We start from the raw sequence: 20,784 nt of genomic DNA on the forward strand, positions 1-20,784 counted from the left end.
AGGCTGAGTATTTCCAAGCAGAGAATCAATACTCAAAGAAGCTTAGGCTTGTACTCTCCCGAGCCCCTCGTATGGAGGCCTAAATTGGTCATCTTAGGAGCTGTGAGTAATGTCAAGAAACCACTTAGGAATTTGTTAGATATCCAAAATAGGTTCTTGGGTATAACTTTACATACAATCCTAAATCTCAAAAGTACAATACTAGTCAGCTAGCTTTCCGAAGTCAAAAGAACTTGGACTAACAGTTATGTGATCAAAATTCCATGTTGACTGTCTAAAACCGGCATCATTTTATCTGTCTACCAAGACGTGCAACTTGTAGGCTAGCAACTCATTAGACTGGATGGTGTTATGTTGACACCATCAGCCTAGCAAGGCTGTATGTATGTGTGCTGCCTAGTTTTTTGTCAACTTGACACAAGCTAGACTCTTGTGAAGAGGGTCTCTCAGTTGAGAAAATGACTATTGGATTGGCTTGTGGGCAGTATTGTCTTGTAAAATACTGTCTTGATGATCAGTGCCATCCTGGACATGGTGGTCCTGGGTGCGAAAGCAGGCTCCGCAAACCATGAGGGATGAACCAGTAAGCACTTCTCCATGGCCTCAGCATCAGATGCCTTCAGGTCCCTGCTTGGCTTGAGTTCTTGCCCTGACTTCCCTCTGTACTAACCTGGTACCAGGGAAGGATAAAAGAAACCCTTTCCACCTCAAATTGCTTTGAGTCATGGTGTATACCACAGCAACAGAAACCTGAACCAAGACAATATGTACACATGGTTTTTTTTCTCCAACTACGTTTTTGTTGTACTTAATAGTTGTAGGCTCCCAACTCCTAGAGTAATGATGGAAGTTTATCACTTTCCTGGAAACCTATTTGAAGTTTTGTGTTGCGACTGGGGTTCTGAAGACAGTTATTTTGTAGGCAGGTGCTTCAGTGGCTACTAAAGGGCTGACCTTTGACACATTACCATTCCCGTTCTTCTCTGAGACCTTCATACCACAAACAGTTGCAAAAGGAAGCCCTGTGTTCTGCCACATAGAAGGAAACGTGCTTTCTCTACATCCTGCCTTGTTGGTCACCGAGGGCAAACATGTACCAGGAACTGCCCTAAGAATGCCAAGAGAACAAATTACACTTTTTCAGAGAGCACAGTTCTGTGGGGAGAGGCAAATAGGTTAATTTCAAATAGGAAAAAAATAAACAAGTGGTTGGGAATACTGACTCAGGCAGAGAGTGAGTGCATGCGGGCTGAGTGGGACAGGCCAGATTATGCTGGTTTATTATTTAAAGTAGTGAAGTTTTGTGTGTGGTGGGTGTTTGTTTTGGGTTTTGTTTTTTGTCAAATGTGATAGGAAGCATTTAGAAATTTAAAAGCATTCTAGTCATTATGGGAAGTATGCATGGAGCAAGACATAGAGACCAGTAGATACTGCAGGAGATAAAATTGGAAACAGGATGTTAAGACTGGAAGCAGATACCGTTTGCAAAAGGGGAGGAGCTACTGAAAGAAACAGTGGCTTGACAGTTGGGCGAGAGACTGTCAGGCAGTCGTGATCAGCTGGGTGCTGCTGCTCGGCTGACTAAAACACGGGCAAAGCAGGGAATTGGGAGTGTACACATTCAAGTGTGTCCAGGGAGTGCACATTTTCAGTTACAGTGAGGGAAATGCCAGTTCTATTCTTCCAGTGAGAGATTTCACTTTAAACATTTTTTCCGTATTCCCCATTAAAAGTTGGAAGTGAAAAGTTCATCTTTGGCTAGAGTGTGTGTGTGATTAAGAACACTTAAAGGTGACCTTAATGAAGTTTGTTTGTTTGTTTTAAGATTTTTATTTATTTTATTCATTAGTGCTCTATCTGCTGTGCACCTGCAAGCCAGAAGAGGGCAGTAGAGGGTACAGATGGTTGTGAGCCATTATGTGGTTGCTTGGAATTGAACTCAGGACCATCTGGAAGAACAAACAATGCTCTTAACCGCTGAACCATCTCTCCAGCCCCTTAAAGACATTTTAAGGATGTGAGCGAATTGTTAGCAACAGGCCCAGTGTTCAGATAAACGACAGCCACTACTTAGCACCCCTTGGAAACTTTGTTTTCAAACAGGCTGTCTATGTATGCCCAGGCTGATCTCAAATTTGTAATCCTCCTGCCTCAGTCTCCTGAGTGCTGGGATTATAATTGTTCACTAGGCTCAGCTTCAGTAAATATTTTAAAGCCAGGGTTGTTTGGTTTTGTTTTTTCACTCAATATCATATAAGTATGTAACTTTGATGAGTATCAGCTTACATCAGGCATAGTGACTCATGTGACCATAAATGAGGCACTCATGAGGCTGAGGCAGGAGGATCACTCTGAACCCAGTCTCTGATACAGTGAATTTAAGATCAGCTTGGGCTAGTGAGAGAGACCCTGTCTCTAATAACAACCAAAATAAAAACCATTCATAGTGAGTGCTAATTGACCTGTTAGCATGATAGACAGACTAGATGGAAGGATGGATAGATAGATAGATAGATAGATAGATAGATAGATAGATAGATAGATAGATGATAGGATAGGATATTGTGGCCAAACCATGAATTCTGAAAGGCTTTCTATCCAGCTAGTTCAAACATAAACACTATAAATTCCAGGTTATTTTTAATAAATTGACAATGGGACAATATATGGTTTGTCCTAAGATTACTATTTTTCTGTCTAAAAGCACCTACTTACATGCTATTTCCAAAGCAATGCTCTCCCCAAATGGGAAGGGTGAGGAATTGCCTATGATTGCCTGGGGGAGGTCCTTAGGCAGGAAACATTCCCACAGGTGCACACACAATGGTCTGCACAATCTTGTTTCCTTTTTTTCTGACTGGAAGGAAGCGCTTTTATGTTATAGACATTAACTTCTCTTCAGCTTGCAAAGATTCTCTGAAGCACTGTCATATGTACCCAGCATCAAATGAAAAACTTTCATTTTGATTTCCCTGGCACCGTTCTTCTTCTTCAGGATTGCTTTAGCTATCTGGAGCTTCCTATGAATGTTAAGGTTTGTTTGTTTGTTTGTTTGTTTGTTTGTTTGTTTCGGTGTCTTTGACAAACAATGTTGCAGCAAACACAATGGGCTCACTTCTTGTTGAATACAAAGCCAGAAGAAGCACAGCAGTCATGAAACAAAGGAGAAAGATTGCTCTCCTGCAGCAGGCGATTGTTTCCAAAACAATGCTCTCCCCAAGCAAGGAAGGGGTGAGGAATTTCATATGTATTCATATAGGGAGGTACTTTGGGGTAGGGACATTCCAGCACATGCCCAGTCTTCTCATTGTTCTCCTCCTCCTCCTCCCCTTCCTCCTCTTTTTCCTTCGTTGTCTTCTTTTCTTTTTCTTCCTCCTCCTCCTCCTCCCCCTCCTCCTCCTCCTCCTCCTCCTCCTCCTCCTCCTCCTCCTCCTCCTCCTCCTCCTCCTCCTCCTCCTCCTCCTCCTCCTCCTCCTCCTCCTTCTCTTCTTCTTCTTCTCCAATTTATTTTTTGAGACAGGGTTTCTCTGTGTAGTCCTGGCTATCCCGGAAGTCACCGGTATAGACCAGGCTGGACTCAGACTCAGAGATCTGCCTGCCTCTGCCTCCAGGTGTACCACCACCGCCTGACCATAACTGAAACTAAAAGCAAAGCATATCTTGAAGAGGCAAGCTGCCTCTGAAGGTGCCTGCTGTGCTTAGTCACTCACAGCGCTGCAATGTTGATGGGGATTACATTACACCTGCAAGGCTGTTTTCACGGCATTGCTCCTGCCGAGTCTTTCTATCTTCTTTCCATCTTCTATTGTCCTCAATGTATATCTTAAGTGCTGTAAAATTTTTCTGTAGAGGTCTTTCATTTAATTGGTTAGGTTTATTCCAACACTGTTGCTTTGGTTTGAGGTTTGTTTTTTGTTTGTTTGTTTAGGCAACTGTAAATGGACTGATTGCCTTTCTGGTTTCTTTCACAGCATGTTAGTTATTGGAAAGCTACTGGATTTTGAAGGCCCATTTTTAAGCTGACAGTTTGCTGAAAGTGTTTATCACATCTGAGAATTTCCCGGGGCCCTTTTTTGTGTTCCTTAAGTACAGAATCATATCTGCAAATAATAATAGAATTTCTCTTCCTTTCCTATTTGTATTTCTTTTATCTCCTTTTCTTGTTACTCTAGCTCAAACTTCAAGCACTACACTGAATGAATAGGAGTAGAGAGAGTGGTCACTCACTATGTAGACCAGGCTAGCCTCAGATTCACAGAGATCTGTCTGCCTCTGCCTTCCCAGTGCAGAGATTAAAAGGATGCAACACCATGCCTGGCTTCCACTCCTTTTTAAAAAAACGTTTTCTGTAAGCTTATTCTAGTCACAATTTGGACTTTATTTACCAAAACGTCTGTGGCTTTTAGGAATGCTCTTCTGTTATGTGCATCTGAGGCAGGATTTGCTGTAGATCTGCATGTGTGCATTACATGCGCACCTGTGTGGACACACACTTGTGCATAGGGGTGGAGGCCAGAAAAGTATATCAGTGCCCTCCTCTGCTACCCTCTGTTCCTTGGAGGCAAGGTCTCTCTCTGAACCTGGAGCTGACTTTTTCTCCGGTCGGCTAGAAACAAGCAAGCTTTCCTCCATGTCCTTTGGAGCTGGGATTAAGAAACCCAGTTTGTTACATGGATGCTGGGAGTGCATGGAGGCAATTCCTTCCTAAAGATCTACTTATTTGTGTGTCTGTGCGACCGTGTCTGTCATGAATGCCACAGTGAACTACAAAAGTCCTGTCTTGCCTTCTTCCGTGTTGAGGCGGGATCTTTTTTGAATATGCTTGTGCACTGAGTATTGTGCACTGAGGCCAGCTGACCCTTGAACACCTGGGTAAGCCTCCTCTCTCTGCCTTCATCTTGCCTTCAAGGTAATGGAATTACAGATCCCAGACACCCATTGAATCCAGCATTTTTTATTTATTTATAAATAAAAATTTATAAATTTTGTCTATTTATTTATTTGTCAGATGATCTTTTATTGAAATATTTTTCTCTTGTTAACTACCCGGGCATTCTACTGCACCACTGCTGACATCACTTATGATGTTGTGAAGGTGGTAACCATCCACATTGCAGCCCTCAGACTATGCAATACCCAGGACCTCGATAGTTCTAGAAAGTTCTCTGAGTAAAGAGTTGCCACAACTGTCAAGAAGTGTTGGCAATCTCATCAAGAAATTCCACTGTGCTTAATTTTTTCTTGCCTCTTTTTGTCTCCATAGCTCTTTGATGGCTTTGATAATCAGGGAAGAGGCAGAGGGTACCACCTCAATCTGAGCCTGTTTGTTCTCTGTAATCCTCAGACTTTCCAATCACTGATTGTCTTGGCAATCTCATCACCAACTGTTTTTAGAGACAGAACCAGGGGACCCATCTTGGGAGCCAAAGTAGATGTGCCATCCTTATCTTCCATGCACCTTAAGTACATGACTTCGATGTCACTGGGGTCAAAATTGGGCAGAATGATAGAGATGGCTCAGACAGGTGGGCCCAGATTTGTGACAACTGAGTAAAGTTGCACTATAGTGTCCACAAAGCCAAAAGCAGCATTCAGCCTTTCCTGTGAGAGCCAGGGATCAAACTCAGATCAACAGGTTTACAGAGCCAACACTTTTACTCACAGAGCCATCTCCTTGGCCTGTGCAGGTAATTCTAATGGGAACTCCTTTTCTTAGCATGAATAACTAACATGATATTGTATTCTTTTTTTAAAAGATTTGTTTATTTATTATGTATACAGTGTTCTGCCTGCATGCCAGAAGAGGGCACCAGATCTCACTATAGATGGTTGTGAGCCGTCTTGGAGCTGCTGGGAATTTAACTCAGGACCTCTAGATAAGCAGCCAGTGCTCTTAACCTCTGAGCCATCTCTCCAGCCCAAGATTGTAGTGTTACATGTGCACATTACTTTATGTTTGTCAGACAACAAGTTTGAAATCTTCTACCTAAATTATTATTCCTCTATGAATGTCTATGAATGTCATTCTCTCTATGAATGTCAGTTATTCATAGAGAGGCCAGGCTGGCCCCTAATTCATAATTCCCCTGCCTCTGAGTCCTTAATATTAGGGTAATAGGAACATGCCACCATGCCCAGTTTGAGTGTAAATTTTTTCTGCATGCTTAAACACCAGAAAATTATTCTGCAAATAGCATGATAACTATTTAAACACTGAACTTGGGAGTTCCCTACGATGTATAGTAAAAATCTTAGTTATTGAAGGCTCCTGACAACAGATTAGTGAACATCCTTTCAAGAGACAACCTGTGCATATAAGGCATATAATTGTTCTGTATCTGGAATCTGCCTAAATGTTCTGCAGTTTGCTTTCTGACAAAAATGCTTGTTTTCAGCTGACACAAGCAAGACTGCAAGCTGAGGTGCAGCAAGACATCTTGCAGCATCATAGTCCTCTGTCCCTGGCTGCAGCAAAAAGCATCTTGAAAGTGACCTTTGTTCCAGTATGTGTGGCAGGAGCAGAAGCAGTTTACAATAAACAATATCTCACAATAATGGCCCATTCTTTAGGGGAAAAATCCAGCAAATGTCTTGGGGAAATGTCACCATGCATCTGGTCATGAGCAAACTTGGAGTGGGGTTCCTGTCTACTTCTGCATTCCACACCCAGACTCACAAAGAATGGGATTGTGAGAAAATTCATGTTTAAGCGAAATACTCCCACTGTTTTTAAGAACTCTACGCTAGCTAGATTTTCAGAGAAAGTGCTTCATGGTAGGGTCCCAGCTTTTTGTTTTTAGTGCTTTCTGGTCTGAAAATAACCTCCAACAGTCTAATGTGTTCATGGCCACGGTGTGCAATTGCCAATGAACGTAGTTTATACATTTTTCTCATTTCACCATCACTCCTCATCAAAGGGGAAAGTGGCGGTCGGCATTAGCCAAATGGTCTTGTTCTGAAACCAGGATAAAGATATCATATACATTCTGAAGACATGTGCTAAATGTAGTCAGAACAGCCACCTCTGAGGTAAGCACTGCTCTTTCTGTTTCCTCTCAGCTAATGAAAGGGACACACAAAGATTTCTGCACCTTTAGCCACACCCCCCTAACAGAAGAAGCTGCACTTTCCACTGAAGCCATTGTAACCCTGTGCTTTCTGGTCCAGTAGCCCTTGTCCCTTCTCTTTCTACATAATCCCTTTATTCTGTTGGGACACCCTAATCATTATTATCTCCTCTCTTCACTCAAACAGCATCTTACCTTTTCCCACCTCATCTGTTTTCTAAAAAATACTGTGACCACACAGTCCAGACCAGCCTCCCAAAAGACGAATCACCCCTCACTGCTCATCAGAGGGAAAGTGGGGGTCCACATCAGCCAATTGGCCTTGTTCTGAAACCAGGACAAAGCTGCCGTATCCATTCTGAAGACATGTGTTTGGGCCTTAAACACAATTTTTACTGTGGGCTGTATCCAGGTCACTTTTTAAGAGACACAGTCGCCAGCCATGCTACCATGATTTGCACACATCTAACCTATATATTTCTTTCCTGTTTTATCTTTCCTCTGCCACACGTAACACATTGTGTATTCTACTCATTTTTGTTCATGCCATGTCCTTCTGGGGTGTAAGTGCTCTGTAGTGGGTATGTCTATTTGATTCATTTCTATATCTTGGGTGAATAGAATGCCTGTTACTATAGTAACAAAAGCAAATGAGTCCCAGTGCCTCTTCCTTCCTCATTCCAAACCACAGTCTACCAAGACCTCTGCTGTTCTGCTTAAAACATGTCTAGTCTCCTTCCAGCCGAGTGATCATGTTCATGAAGGCAAAGACAACACAAGAGTTCTATTATCTGCTCAGTGTTCCTCCCAGAGTTCTGGGCGGGTAGTCAGCTTCATTAGATGCTTGATGATTAGATCCTATCTGTAACGAACCAGTGTCTTTCAACTGGATAACTATGGAAATTTTCCAAAAGGGCCAGGTTACCAGGCAGGAGGTACATAGCTTTCCTCAGTGCTCACACTCTTGGCAACAGGAATTTCTACAACTAAAAAAAGCCAAACGGAGTCTCAAGATGCTTTCATTTGGGGAAAATGGCAGCACTGTTAACGCAAATATGACAGGAACAAATGAAGGACTAATGAGGCCATTGCTAAGGGACAAGGAATATCAGGGAACTGTGATTATGTAGAGGAGCATGACATACTCCTGGTTAGCTTGAAGCTACTGTTTAGCCCAGATGGACTTGAACTCACAGTGTTCCTGCTCTGCCTCCTGAGTGCTGGGGTTTACAGGTGTGCACCACCACATCTAGCTGAAGTTTAAAAAGCAATAGTGATGTAGGTTAGAGTATGAATTAATTTCCAAGAAATCGGACACACAGGGCCTCGTGTTGTATAATTCTGTTTAATATGGAGTGTCCAAAATAAGCAAGTGTGTAGAGACAGAAAATACATGAGTGTTCCCAAAAGTTAGAGAAAGAGGGAGGTTAAAGAGGACTGCCAAAGGATGTGGGGGAATGACAATGCTGTAGACCTAGACAGCCATGATGGGTATATGATTGGGAAACTGAACTGAATGGCATACTTTAAAGTGGTTACTTTGATGTCACATGACCTCAATTGAGAAGGTGTTCTATTTTCTTGAATTTTACCAAGAAAATAGATTAGATTTTAAGCACCCTGATTACAAAGAAGAGACAGGTATGCATGGTAACATACATGTTACTTAACATGAATTAGATATCCTATAAGATACTCAAAACATGTTCAAAAAAGATATTAATAATATGTCAAAACATATTTATGGTTAATATATTTAATTTTAATTTGGGAAGTAGAGGCAAAAAGCTCAGGAATTCAACTATATAGTGAGTTCAAGGCCAACCTGGACAAAATAAGTCTCTATCAAAACAAACAAACAAGCAATAGTATGCATGTATGTATTATGTAATTTGTTAAGTAGATAACTTTAAAATAAAGTTTTTAGAATGCAATGTACAGTGTGTTGTTTATTGAGAGTTTAAACACTCACCAAGCCTAAAAGCAAACAGCTCTGAGAGGATGTCTTGAGTCACTACGTTATGTGGGCATAATTATAGAGATCTCCCCAAGCTCCCGCTAATCTACTGAGACAGAAAGCCCAGCCCCCAGGTCCAGGCATATATGCAAAAGCTAAGACATGTATTCTTTCGTCGTTTTTGTTTTGAGACAGCATCTCATGATCCTTCTGTCGTGGCTTTCTCAGTGCTGGGGTGACAGGTGTGCACCGTTAGACCTGCCTGAAAGAGGGACAAAGCACTAGCAGGAAGCTGTTCCTAAAAGCAAAGCAACTTCTGGAAGATGTTGGAGCTGCTTCCCCAAAAGCTGAACACAAGATGCTACAAAGTTTCATCCCCCAGAGAAATCAACCGTAGACTGGCAGGTGATGTTCACAGCAACACAAGTCATGATGGCCACCCCCCTCTAAATGCTCACCTAGGACAAGAGAAGAGTGGAAATATGGTTCCTTTGAGAGATAGAAAATTCAACAAAAAAGGCAACAGACTGCTAGCAGCCATGCGGATGAGTCTTTAAAAAGTTACCCTAAGTGAAAGAGACAGGACAAAATAGCCACATACCCCGACTTTGTTTACATGAAATGTCCAGAGGATGTCTACTTGTCAAGGGGAAAATGAGTTAATGTTTGCTGCATGCTGGAAGTGGGTGCCAACTCAGCTGTCAATGAAGGTGAGGAATCTGGTGGGGGTTAAAAAAATTGAAAACAAAATGTCTAACAATGGCTGGTGTACTTGGCAAGGTCATGACGATCATCGCACACATAAGAGAAGTGAAATATAATGAACTCCCCTATGGAGTCTCAAACTTACGATCCTCCTGCCTCAGTCTCTCAAATGCTGGGACCATGGGTAAGCTCTTCTATACCTGGTTCACGTACTCACTTTCTAAACTGCAGGAAAGCACAGAGAAGAAATTGGTACTTGCTGAGACCTAAAATCAGCTTACTTCTGATCTTTTCTTAAGACTTGTTTTGTGCAGTCAAGATCAGTGTTGGTGTGGAATTTGGTGTCCCCATTTTCTGGCTAAATGATAAGCATTGAACTAAATACCAATAGCAAAGTATCATTTCATCCCAGAACCTGGCTATGCTGGGTCCCACTGCATATTTTTAATGAATATTTTCATTTTATAAAGGACATATGCTGAATATCTTTATATAAAATAATTGCTAAGGCTTTTTTGTTGTTGTTGTTTTGAGACAGTTTCTCTCTATGTAGCTGCGACTGGCCTGGAACTCACTAAGTCCATCATGCTGGCCCTAAACTTAGAGATCTGCCTGCCTCTACCTCCCAAGTGCTGTGATCAAAGGCCTAAGCCACCATGCCCAGCCAGCTAGGGCTTATTTCTAAATCTAGTTTATCTCCATTTATTGTTCTGTTTTACAATTCTCGAATTTGGAAACCTGACCTTTGAAACAGAGGTTTCTTTATCTCTAGTTGGGGCAATGAGTCCTTAAGTACAGAGAATCTCCCAGGATTTCAAAACAGAGCCTCTGGATGACAACAGAGGGAGCAACTTAGCCAGGCCTGCCTGCCCTTTGGAGACAGTCCAGCACACACCAAGGGCTGGATCCAAACAGCAGATGATCTCAAGTGCAGCGGCAGGTCAGGAGCAAATCCAAGAAAAGGAAAGGCCGCTCAGGCCCTTAGGCAGACTCCTTCACGCCAGGACACTCCTGGAGTTGGAGGTGAACTGATGTCTGGAAGCTGGAAGCGAAGAGAAATTCTCAGCTCTCTGGATTGCTGACAGAATCGAGGCAGATCTAGACATAGTGAGGCAATGGGGTCTGAGCGTGAGCTAGGGAGGTGAAGGCTACAGCTATTGCCTTTTGCAGACTGACATGCACAGCACTGTGCGTGCTGGACTATGGGCCATTGTTAGTCTTCCTGTGCACCAGAGAAAGAAGAAAAGGAACTATAGGATATTGATGACCCACTAGCCTAGATGAGAGAGACAGCATTTAAAATATACGGCCATAAAAATTAATGTGTGTGCATGGGGCGGGGATGGCTTAGCGGAGCAAAGCACTTGTGCAAGGGTGAATTCCCAGGAGCCACATAGATGCAGGTGCTTAGCAAATGTATCTGTGAGCCCAACTCTCCTGGGGAGATGGGAGGTAGAGACCGGAGACTCCCCAGAACCTTGCCAGCCAGCTAGCCTGGAGTATGTAGCAAGAGATCCTGCCTCAAACAAGGTAGATGGTGAGGACTGACACCCAAGATCGTCTTCCAATCTCTCTCTGTCTCTGTCTCTCTGTCTCTGTCTCTCTCTCACACACACTATAATAATAATAGTAATAGCAATAATAGTGATGATGATGATAATCTCAAAAGTAAAATTAGAGAAACCGCTAAGTGGAAGCTGATTTCAAGTGATCATGGAGACTGAATTGTGGATGTAATAATTGCATAATAATAATAATAATAATAATAATAATAGTAATTGACAGTTACACAAGCTCTGTGAATTCTCTAAAAATTATCAAAAGTTCATACTTAACAAGGGTGAGCTGTGTGTTATATTAATTAAATCTCAATAAAGCTGCTTTTAACTTAAAGAAAGAGTTGGCTGTGGCAGAGATGGAGGCGGGAGGATCAGAAATTCAAGGCCAGCCAGCAGGGGCTACATGAGAAAGAGCCTGTCTCAAAAACCTAAGTGAGCCAGCTGTGGTGGCACAAGCCTTTCATGCCAGCACTCAGGAGGCAGAGGCAGGTGGAGCTCCCAGAATTCAAGACCAGCCTAGTCCACAGAGGGAGTTCCGGGACAGCCAGGGCTATGTAGAGAGTCCCTGTCTCAAAAACAAAATGACAAACCTCAGATGGATGGATGGATGGATGGATGAATGGATGGATAGACAATTTTTTTTAAAGGAAAAGAAATGTGCTCCTATGTATAAAAATCTCTGCCTCCCTCCCCTCCCTGCCACCCCAAGGGCGATTCCTAGGTACCATTTCATTTCCCGTTTTCCCACTCGGTCCTCAAAGCACCCTGGGAGGCTCAGCTTAGAGGAACGATGGTGAAGAAAACTGTGCTGCTTGCTCTCAGGGGGTCGAGCCCTTTTATATACCGCATCACGGAAACCTCAGGTGAAAACTCCAAGTAAGGAAGATGTTCAGGAGACAGGATCAGGACGGTAGGCAAGAGGAGGAGGCCGTTCTCCTGCAGCCTGGAGCTCCTGATCATGCTTTGCTTGTTTGTTTGCTGTTGCCAGTGGTCAGCGGCACCACTCTACAGTTTTTCATGATGAGGGATTCCGTTCAGGAGGCAAATTCAGCTCTGTGCCGAGAGCACGCTCCAAGAGACCCGCCCATATTATTTGTTTGTTTATCTGTCTCTTTAGTTAAGTGACAGATGGAGTCCATGACATTACAAAAATCAGCGTTCTGTAAGGGCAAGTGAAGAAGCAAAGACACAGCAGAGGGAAGAGTCTGGAGAGAAAAAAACAAAGTTGCTTTTGTGCTCTTGTGAGGAGCATTCACTTGCTTGTTTTCAATTATGTGCCGAAAGGCCCATTTGACAGCTCCAGCTATGGAGGACAACCCTACCTTTTGGTTTTGTTGTTGTTGTTTGTTTGTTGTTATTTTGTTTTCTTGGACTTTCCTAATGTCAAAATACTTTCTTTGTGACGATATTAAATGCCAGCTCCCAATCGCACTCTTAAATTTACGGAGGTTATCACTGAAAACAGGCAGATTATACAAGTCTTTATCTCTATTAGTGGTTCTCAACCTACCGGTTTGCTACCCTTTTGAGGGGTGAATAACCCTTTCACGGGGGTTTGCCTGACACCATTGGAAAATACGGATATTTACATTTCGATTCACAGCAGTAGCAAAACTTCAGTTATGAAGTAGCAACACAAATAACTTTATGGTTGGGGATCAGCACAAGATGAGGAGCTGTATTGAAGGGTCGCAGGGTTCGGAAGGTCGAGAACTACTGATCTAGACACTGTATGTAGCTTAATGTCTTCCAGGTACAAACATCACCTGTGCTCCAGTGCTTGGAGGTTTAATCTCCACCCAAAGGGAAGGCTTTGGCAGGAGGTAACTTTTTTTTTTTTTTCAGTTCTGGCTTGACAGGTGGGTTCAGATCTGCTTAAGCTGAGCAAGTAGTCCAACAGAAAGGTTTCGGCCCTTCAAAATTTACTGTTCTGCAAGTGGAAAAGTAAAGCCAAAAGCAAGGATACTTTACTGAGGCTGTCTCCGGCAGGCATTGTGGCCCATGACAAGCTTTTCTAACATAAACACAAACCTGCCTCTAGACAGGACTGAAGGTGCCCTGTCCCTTGCTCTGCTCATGACACCATTGGAGGAAAGCATCTGCTTGCCAGACACAGCAGCTCTTGCCTATAATTGCAGGGCTTGGGAATCTGAGGAAGGAGGATTGCTACAAGTTCCAGTCCAGCCTGGATTACAGGATGAAAAGCTGTTTCACAAAAAAAAAAAAAAGAGGAAAAAAAGATTAAAAAAAAATAGAACAAGTCAGCCTCTAGACCGGTGGTCCTCAACCTGTGGGTCATGACCTCCTGCATATCAGATATTTACATTATGATTCCTAACCATAGCAAAATTATAGTTATGAAGAAGAAATAAAATAATTGTATGGTTGGGGTTACTACAACATGAAGAATTGTGTTAAAGGGTCGTAGCATTAAGAAGGTTGAGAAGCACTAGGCTAGACTCTTTCTGCAAAAAATATTAGCACGGCTTGGAAAAATGCACCCTTCACAGCCTTAACACAGATGCAGGCTTTATTTTAAAGGCACGGGATAATCTGCTTCAAATACTGTTTTGCATCACTTGGCAGCCGTTATCTTTAATTATTCTAACCAAGCTAATGTTTATAAAGTTAGCAGAAGTCATTTGCAATGCATGAACTCAACCTGATCACTCAAGTTGTAGTTTTACACTGCGGTATATCAATTGCTGTTCATATTATCTAATTTCTCACGTTAAATGATTTTATCTTCCCTATTTCCTTCTCCTTTTTTTTTTAAGACACTGTTTTTACAGTGTGGGTGTGGGTGTGGGTGTTTGAACACGTGAGCACACCATGGCCCACACGGATGTCTGAAGACAGCTGATGGGAGCCGGTCCTCTCATTGCTCCACGTGCATTGTGGTGATGAAACTAAGGTAATTCGTGAGTTTAACTATGGTGGCTTGCCTGAGCATGGGTGGGGGCCTGGGCAACAGTCCAGCAGCTGCACCACTAAAGAAAATGACTACCCCCTCCAGCAACCATCAGTTGTCAGTGGTTCCTCAGGAAGGGGTTGTTTTATATGGCGCTTCCTCAGTTGTGAGAGAATGTTGGTGAGCCCAGTCTTGTTCAGGTACTGTAAGCATCTGTGAGATTACAAGTGAAACAATCATGTTATGCCTATGTCAGCATTTCACAGCACTCTTCCTCATTCTCTGACCCTTGAGTTCTTTCTGCACCCTCCTTGGGCAATGCTGCCTGAGCTTTGGAACTAATGGTATAGATGGTCCGTTTAAGGAAGAACACACAACAATTGCGTATTTTAAACACTTTGACCAGCTGTGAGTCTCTGCATCAACTACCACCGTCTACTGCAATGAGAAGCTTCTCAGACCAAAGCTGAGAGCAGGAGTAACCCTTGGATAAAAAAAAAAAAAACAACCCACAAATATCTAGAAGGCAGCTTGGTACCATGTCCATTTAGTTAAATGGCAGTGTAAGGTTCCCCTCTAGAGCCTGTACCATACCCAGCCATGGCTTTTGACCAAGGGTGCAGCACCAGGCATCCATTCACTCCCGGCATAAGCCTCAAATCCAGCTAGAAAGCTGTTGGTTACACCTGCAACATTCACGTCACTAATGCCCAGTGGACACAGCCTGCCTTGTAGGTTCGTATTGTAGCCCACAGGGCTCACACCTGGGTAAAAAAACAAAACAAAACAAAACAAAACACTGGTGGCTTTTCTTCTCAAAAAGCATACATATCACCCGCGGGTGCTAGACTAGCTAGCCAGAAGGAGGAAGCTCCTAGCTCAGTCACAGCTTGATATTTCTATGTCTTCCAACCAAAGTTTGTGTTCTCTGAAGTAATAGGATCTTGCCATTTGGTGGGCAGTGGAGAGCAGTAGCAATAGGTCATGTTGTTTGGGAGGCCTCTGGGGGCCTCCAAGACCAACAACTCATAGGGAGGTGGCCCACACCTGGCATTGGCAGTTTTACGTAATAATTACAGCTTTTGGCATTATCCACCCAAACTCTTTACTGTGTATTGTAGTTTTTATTTACCGTTATTATCATTGTATTTTCAGATTAGCTTACAAAGCAGATTTCCATATGGTTTTTGCATATATTCTTAGTTTTAGTTAACCCTTTCTCTTCTCCCCTCTTCCCCATTTCCAACCCTGAGTAAACCTCACCGCCACCAGTATTCTTCCTTTCTCTCTTGCTCTTAATGGTCTTTTTCTAATTTCCTGGCCCCCGCTGGTTAAACACATAGATCTAAAGGTTTGAAGCCAGTATCCATCTGTGAAAAAAAAGAGATGGTGTTGGTCTTTCTGGGTTCTGGTTACATCAACTTAATATTATATTTTCCAGTCACATCTATTTTCCTTTAAATGTCATGAATGCATTTTTCTTTGTAGCTAAAAGAATCCAACTGTGTATACCATCGCATTTTTAATTACCTAGTCATCTGTTCATGGACATCTAGGCCTGCCTTGTAGCTGGTTCCATTTTCTAACTGTATAAGCAGAGAAGCAATGAACTTGGGCTTGTGGCTACCCCTGTAGCAGGATATAAAGTCCTTTGGCATATGCCCAGGAGTGGCACAGCTAGCTGTGTCCTATATTAACCATCTGATTTTGCACAAGCTGCAAGAGAAACACCACCTCTTTGAAATGCCTTCCCAGTGCATTTCAAAAGCAAGAAAGGAAACTTGGCGAGGCGTCTGACATGCTGGATCTGAGAATAAATCTTTGGATATTGTCATAAAGTGAACCAATTGACAATAGCAATAAAGTGAAATTTAGTGGTGATTCAAAACAGACTCTCTCAGCCCTTGAATTTTACCTCAGACAAGAGGGGGACAGGGTGAACAAAACAGCTATTTTTTTGCAAATAGTTAAAGCATTTGCAAAGAGAAACTGCCCTCGTTTGATGTTGTTCTAGACTTTGAAGATAGGAGACCAGCAGGAGGAAGCGATGGCTCTCCTGAAATACTTTCTTTTCAACTGCAGGCAAGAGCAGAGGCACGCACTGTCCTGTAAAGCTGGAGTTCCTGCTCGAAAAGAATGGGAGCAGTAGTTGTATAACCATTGTGGTTTGAGGAAAACAGCTAGCCACTGAACCCTTCCCATCATCCACCACTGCTGCCTCCATTAAGCGATTCAGAGAAGCTCCTAGGTAGAGCGTGACGCTTATTTTGATGTAGCAGTGAACTTATGGAGGTGTAACAAACTAAAATAAGGACATAGTTACTATGACAAAAAGACCTTTTAGCCAAAGTGGATGAAAATATTTATGGTCATTTTACACTTTTTAAACATTTTGTAGCGCTGGAGGCCAAACCCAGCATTGGCTCCTTGACTTGTGTTTGAATTGAAGGTTGTGTGCATACTAACTAAGATGCCTCCAGGTCTGCAGAGCGGTCCATTTGAATCATGACAAAGCTAGGTGAGTTTTCTCATCTAAGGACGCCAGTCAACGCCAACTGTCACAGGACTCCATTGCAGGCACTTTCTAGGCAGCAATGATATTTTTACCACTGGAAAAATCTGTCCTTCTGGGTCAGCCACAAAGATGTGAAAGTGACACAGGCTCAGTAATACACATATCCATACGAATACTCACTATGCTTAAATAGACACTGAAAAAATAATTAAAATAATAGAGTTCTGAAAGAATTCATCAGCATATATTTGCATATTTAAAACAGACAAAAGAAGCCTCCAATATTCAGTTTGGTTCCTGCTTCTTTTTTTTTTTTAAACTAATTATCATATTCTGCTTAGTCTTAATATTTTATAAAAAGAATTCTTTAACATGCCTTTTGCCCTCTGCCCTACTGCAACAGGGCATTCTTGTCCCTATATGTCATCCTTTAAATACAAAGTCTGAAGTCATTTGTCTATACTGTTTGAGCGTCATTTTTTAAAATTGTAGACTGGCAAACTTGAAAATTCCTTAAAATGGAATTCTAGAAAATCTTCAATGTTCCACAAATCGTATCCTTTTCAATGTCCCACTTTTCTCCAGCGCAGACAAATTCCCCAGAGTTAGGCCGCGTTCCAAGGCATCTTTCTTTTCATTAAATTATTTTGAGGATGAAAAGCTTTTTCATAGCACCCCCACAAAATCTGCTATGCCAAGCACCGCAAGCAGTCACACAGAGCATTGAGCCCGACACAATGCTTGTGATTGTAGCATTCCTCCCAGTGCAGCCTCTCTGCTTGCAGGCCTGTGATCTGTACGCTGAAGGCAGGTTTAACACTGACAGACCCAAGACACACAAACACACACACACACACACACACACACACACACACACACACACGCTTTCCAGTTCCAGTGTCTGTCCTGAGGCAATGGTGGGTTGCTCCTTCAGCATGAGGACCCCGCCACCGAAGACAGTAGATTCCTTTGTCTTCAATCACACTTGAGCTAATTGTGTTGTGTGATGAGAGGAGGGCCCTTGCCCTCGAATGGCTGACAAATACTTTCCTCCAAAGCAAACTGACTTAAATTTAAGACTATATTCAGTAAGAGATCTTATTCAGATGGCCATCTGGTAGAGCTTTGTCAAACAATTTAATCCCGATGTCAAATTGTCAAACACTTTAATCCAGAAGGTCTGCTACTCACAGGCTTCCTTATGGATGGTGTGTGAGGGCTTGCTTTAAGAACATTCCCCCTGGTGCTACCTCAGCCATGTTGCCAGAGCTAGAGAGACCAGACTTGGGGTCACCAGTCCACCCACAGAAACACTTGCCCATGCTAGGAGAAACGCTTGGTGGTCTCACCCTCTGTTTCCAAGAGGTCTCGGTGGCTTCCTTAGTTTATCTTACTAGTCCTCTGAACCTTTTAACTGACAAACCTGCCTGTGGCCAACTTCTACCCAGTATTCAGGACTTCCACACACTGTGTGCTGATGTCATGCTGGACGTATTTTTTTTTTTTTCCTTTTCTGTATCTCTGTCATGGGTATTACCCATATTTTGTTAAGCTGCCCAAGATTCTTTGAAGAGTTGTAAGTCAATATATAATTTTATATTCATTTATTTTATTTTATGTGTGTGAGTGTTTGGCCTGCACGCACATGTATCATGTGTGTGCCTGGCATCCTTGAAGTCTGAGGGCATCAGATGGTTGTAAGTCACCATGTGAGTTCTGGGAATCAAGCCCTACTTCTGCAAGAGCAACAAATACTCCTAAGCCATCTCTCTAGCCCAATAAATACTTTAAATAAGTTTCTCACACCATTCTGGGTAGGAAAAAAAAAAGCTGTGATTGATTATTCTAATCCCATGGAAGCATTCTTATACGTAGCCTTTATTTAAACATTACACGTTCTGCTGCTAACTGGTTGACAATATTTGAAAAGTCCATCAGTTAGCTTCTTGGCAACTGCTTCCCTGCTGTTTTGTTTTCTTTCAGAATTGAAAAGACAATCAGAACCAGGCTCCATAGAGCATGCCTGTAACCCCAGAACACAGGAGACCAGAGCAGGAGTATCGGGAGTTCAAGGCTAGCCTGGGCTTTACAGCAAGTTTCAGCCCAATTTTGGCTATTTAGCAAGGCCTTGTCTCAGGAAAACAACAAAAACAAGACAGTTGATTAAGAAATAGATGTCAAAGACATATTGGATCTACAAACTCAAATTCATTTAAATTTACATGTATACATGTCATGATCGGAGCTGGGGAGATGGTGCTGTTGGACTAGTACTCGATGCCCAGAAATGAACACCCAAGTTTGGATTATTGATACCTACATAAAAGCTTGTCACACATCTATAACCTCAGCACGAGGCAGTGCAAGTCAGAGAAAGGAAGATCCTTGGGCTCATTGGCCAAGCAGCCTAATAGAATCTATAAGCTCTGAGTTCAACGTGGGACCCTATCTCAAAAATTAAGATAAATGAGTGACTGAGGAAACACCTGACTTTGATCTCTGGCTTCTACATAGGCATGTGCATATGTATCTACACACGTATACACAAACACGCAAATATGTGCGCATGCATTCATCACACCCAGAGAGAATATATGTGATAGACATTGAGAAGAATACTCAAGTTGCTATTATTGAACTGAGACTCTATTATTCTTGACAAATTGCTACAATTTTTACACAAGAAACTACAAACTAAACAGACTTGACATCTAGTCAATAAATTAAAGATCAAAGACACTAGGTTAAGATAAAATCCAGAGGAAAGTAGGTTATATCTCATGTGCAAAGAGATTTAGTAGAGATTTTAGAATACTATCTTTATTCTATATCTGTATCTGGCCTTGGGGAGGAGGGGAGGAGAGGTCAGGGTAGGAGATAGGAAGAGGAACGGGTGTGTGTCTGAAGTCAGGGGGACAGTGAAAGAGTAAGGAAGGGCTGTCCTAACCAAGTATGTGCAGTATACAAAAGAAACTACCAGGTTGTCATTCGGTAATTACTTTTTAATTATCAACAGAGGGAAGTTCCTCAAGTAGATTAAGGTAGACAGACTGACATTGGGGTAAACAGAGGCAAACCACACAGTGGCTAAGGCTAATGGCATGCTAGAGCTTTGTTAGCTCCAAGACAGAACAGAACCCACTGAGACCAACACAGCCAACGAGACGATTGTTAACTCTCCGTTGCTTCATTCGGTGTCACTGCCATAGCGTTATGGGCCTTGTGACGTCACCTGCATCTGACACCGGGCCATATCTGGAAAATTCCATGCGAGGACAGAAAAGTCGAGGGAACCCTAACCCAGAACCCTGACCCAGTCCTGGAATTTTTAAACCTTAGCTCATAAAATACCTTCTGCTGTTAAACTTTTCCATAAAATGAATTCTCCAAATCCACACGTAGTCTCTGAAGAACACACAGGGACCCCTTGTGCACACCTGGACCCTGAAATAAACTCCCTTCTATTCCACAGTTTGTCTGATCTCTGAATTCTTTATTTGACGGTGGCTAGTGCTGAGGCACCCTGGGGAGAAGGTGCTAATCTGCTCACTTATCTTTGAGGCTTCCCTAACCTTCAAGTACAACAGGATAGTATTATTGGAGACTAAAACAAAATTCCTTTTGTGTAGAGAAGCCAAACTTTCTTACAATATTGTGCATGTATTTTTTTGTGCTTTTTTTTTTTTTTACAATGTATTCATAACGAGTAGCATATACTCTCCCTATAAAGCACAGTTGGGCCTTAAGCTAGGGTTCTTCCTGTTTCTGCCATTTTGGGATTATAGGTATGGACCACCGTGCCCATTTTATAACATATATCCTTATGTACAGAAATACATACTTCTCATGCCTTCTTTTTTTGTTGTTTGGTTGGTTTTTCTCAAGACAGGGTTTTTTGTGTCTCTCTGTAGATCAGACTGGCCTCAAGCTCAGAGATTCACCTGCCTCAGCCTCCTGAGTGCTGGGATTAAAGGTGTGAGCCTCCAACATCTGGCTTCATGCTTTCTTGATAAACCATATCAAATTAAAGGTGATAGTCCAGTGGAGAATAACAACTCAAGGCTAATCTC

The 20,784-nt window shown here is 42.4% G+C and overlaps 1 pseudogene; it reads right to left on the reverse strand.

Moving 5' to 3' along the window:
• Positions 1-5,038: 5,038 nt before the first annotated feature.
• Positions 5,039-20,784, reverse strand: part of LOC110560158 (large ribosomal subunit protein uL11-like) — a 32,948-nt pseudogene continuing 17,202 nt past the window's right edge.

The sequence above is a fragment of the Meriones unguiculatus genome, chromosome 18 (assembly GCF_030254825.1).
Source record: "Meriones unguiculatus strain TT.TT164.6M chromosome 18, Bangor_MerUng_6.1, whole genome shotgun sequence".
NCBI lineage: Eukaryota > Metazoa > Chordata > Mammalia > Rodentia > Muridae > Meriones > Meriones unguiculatus.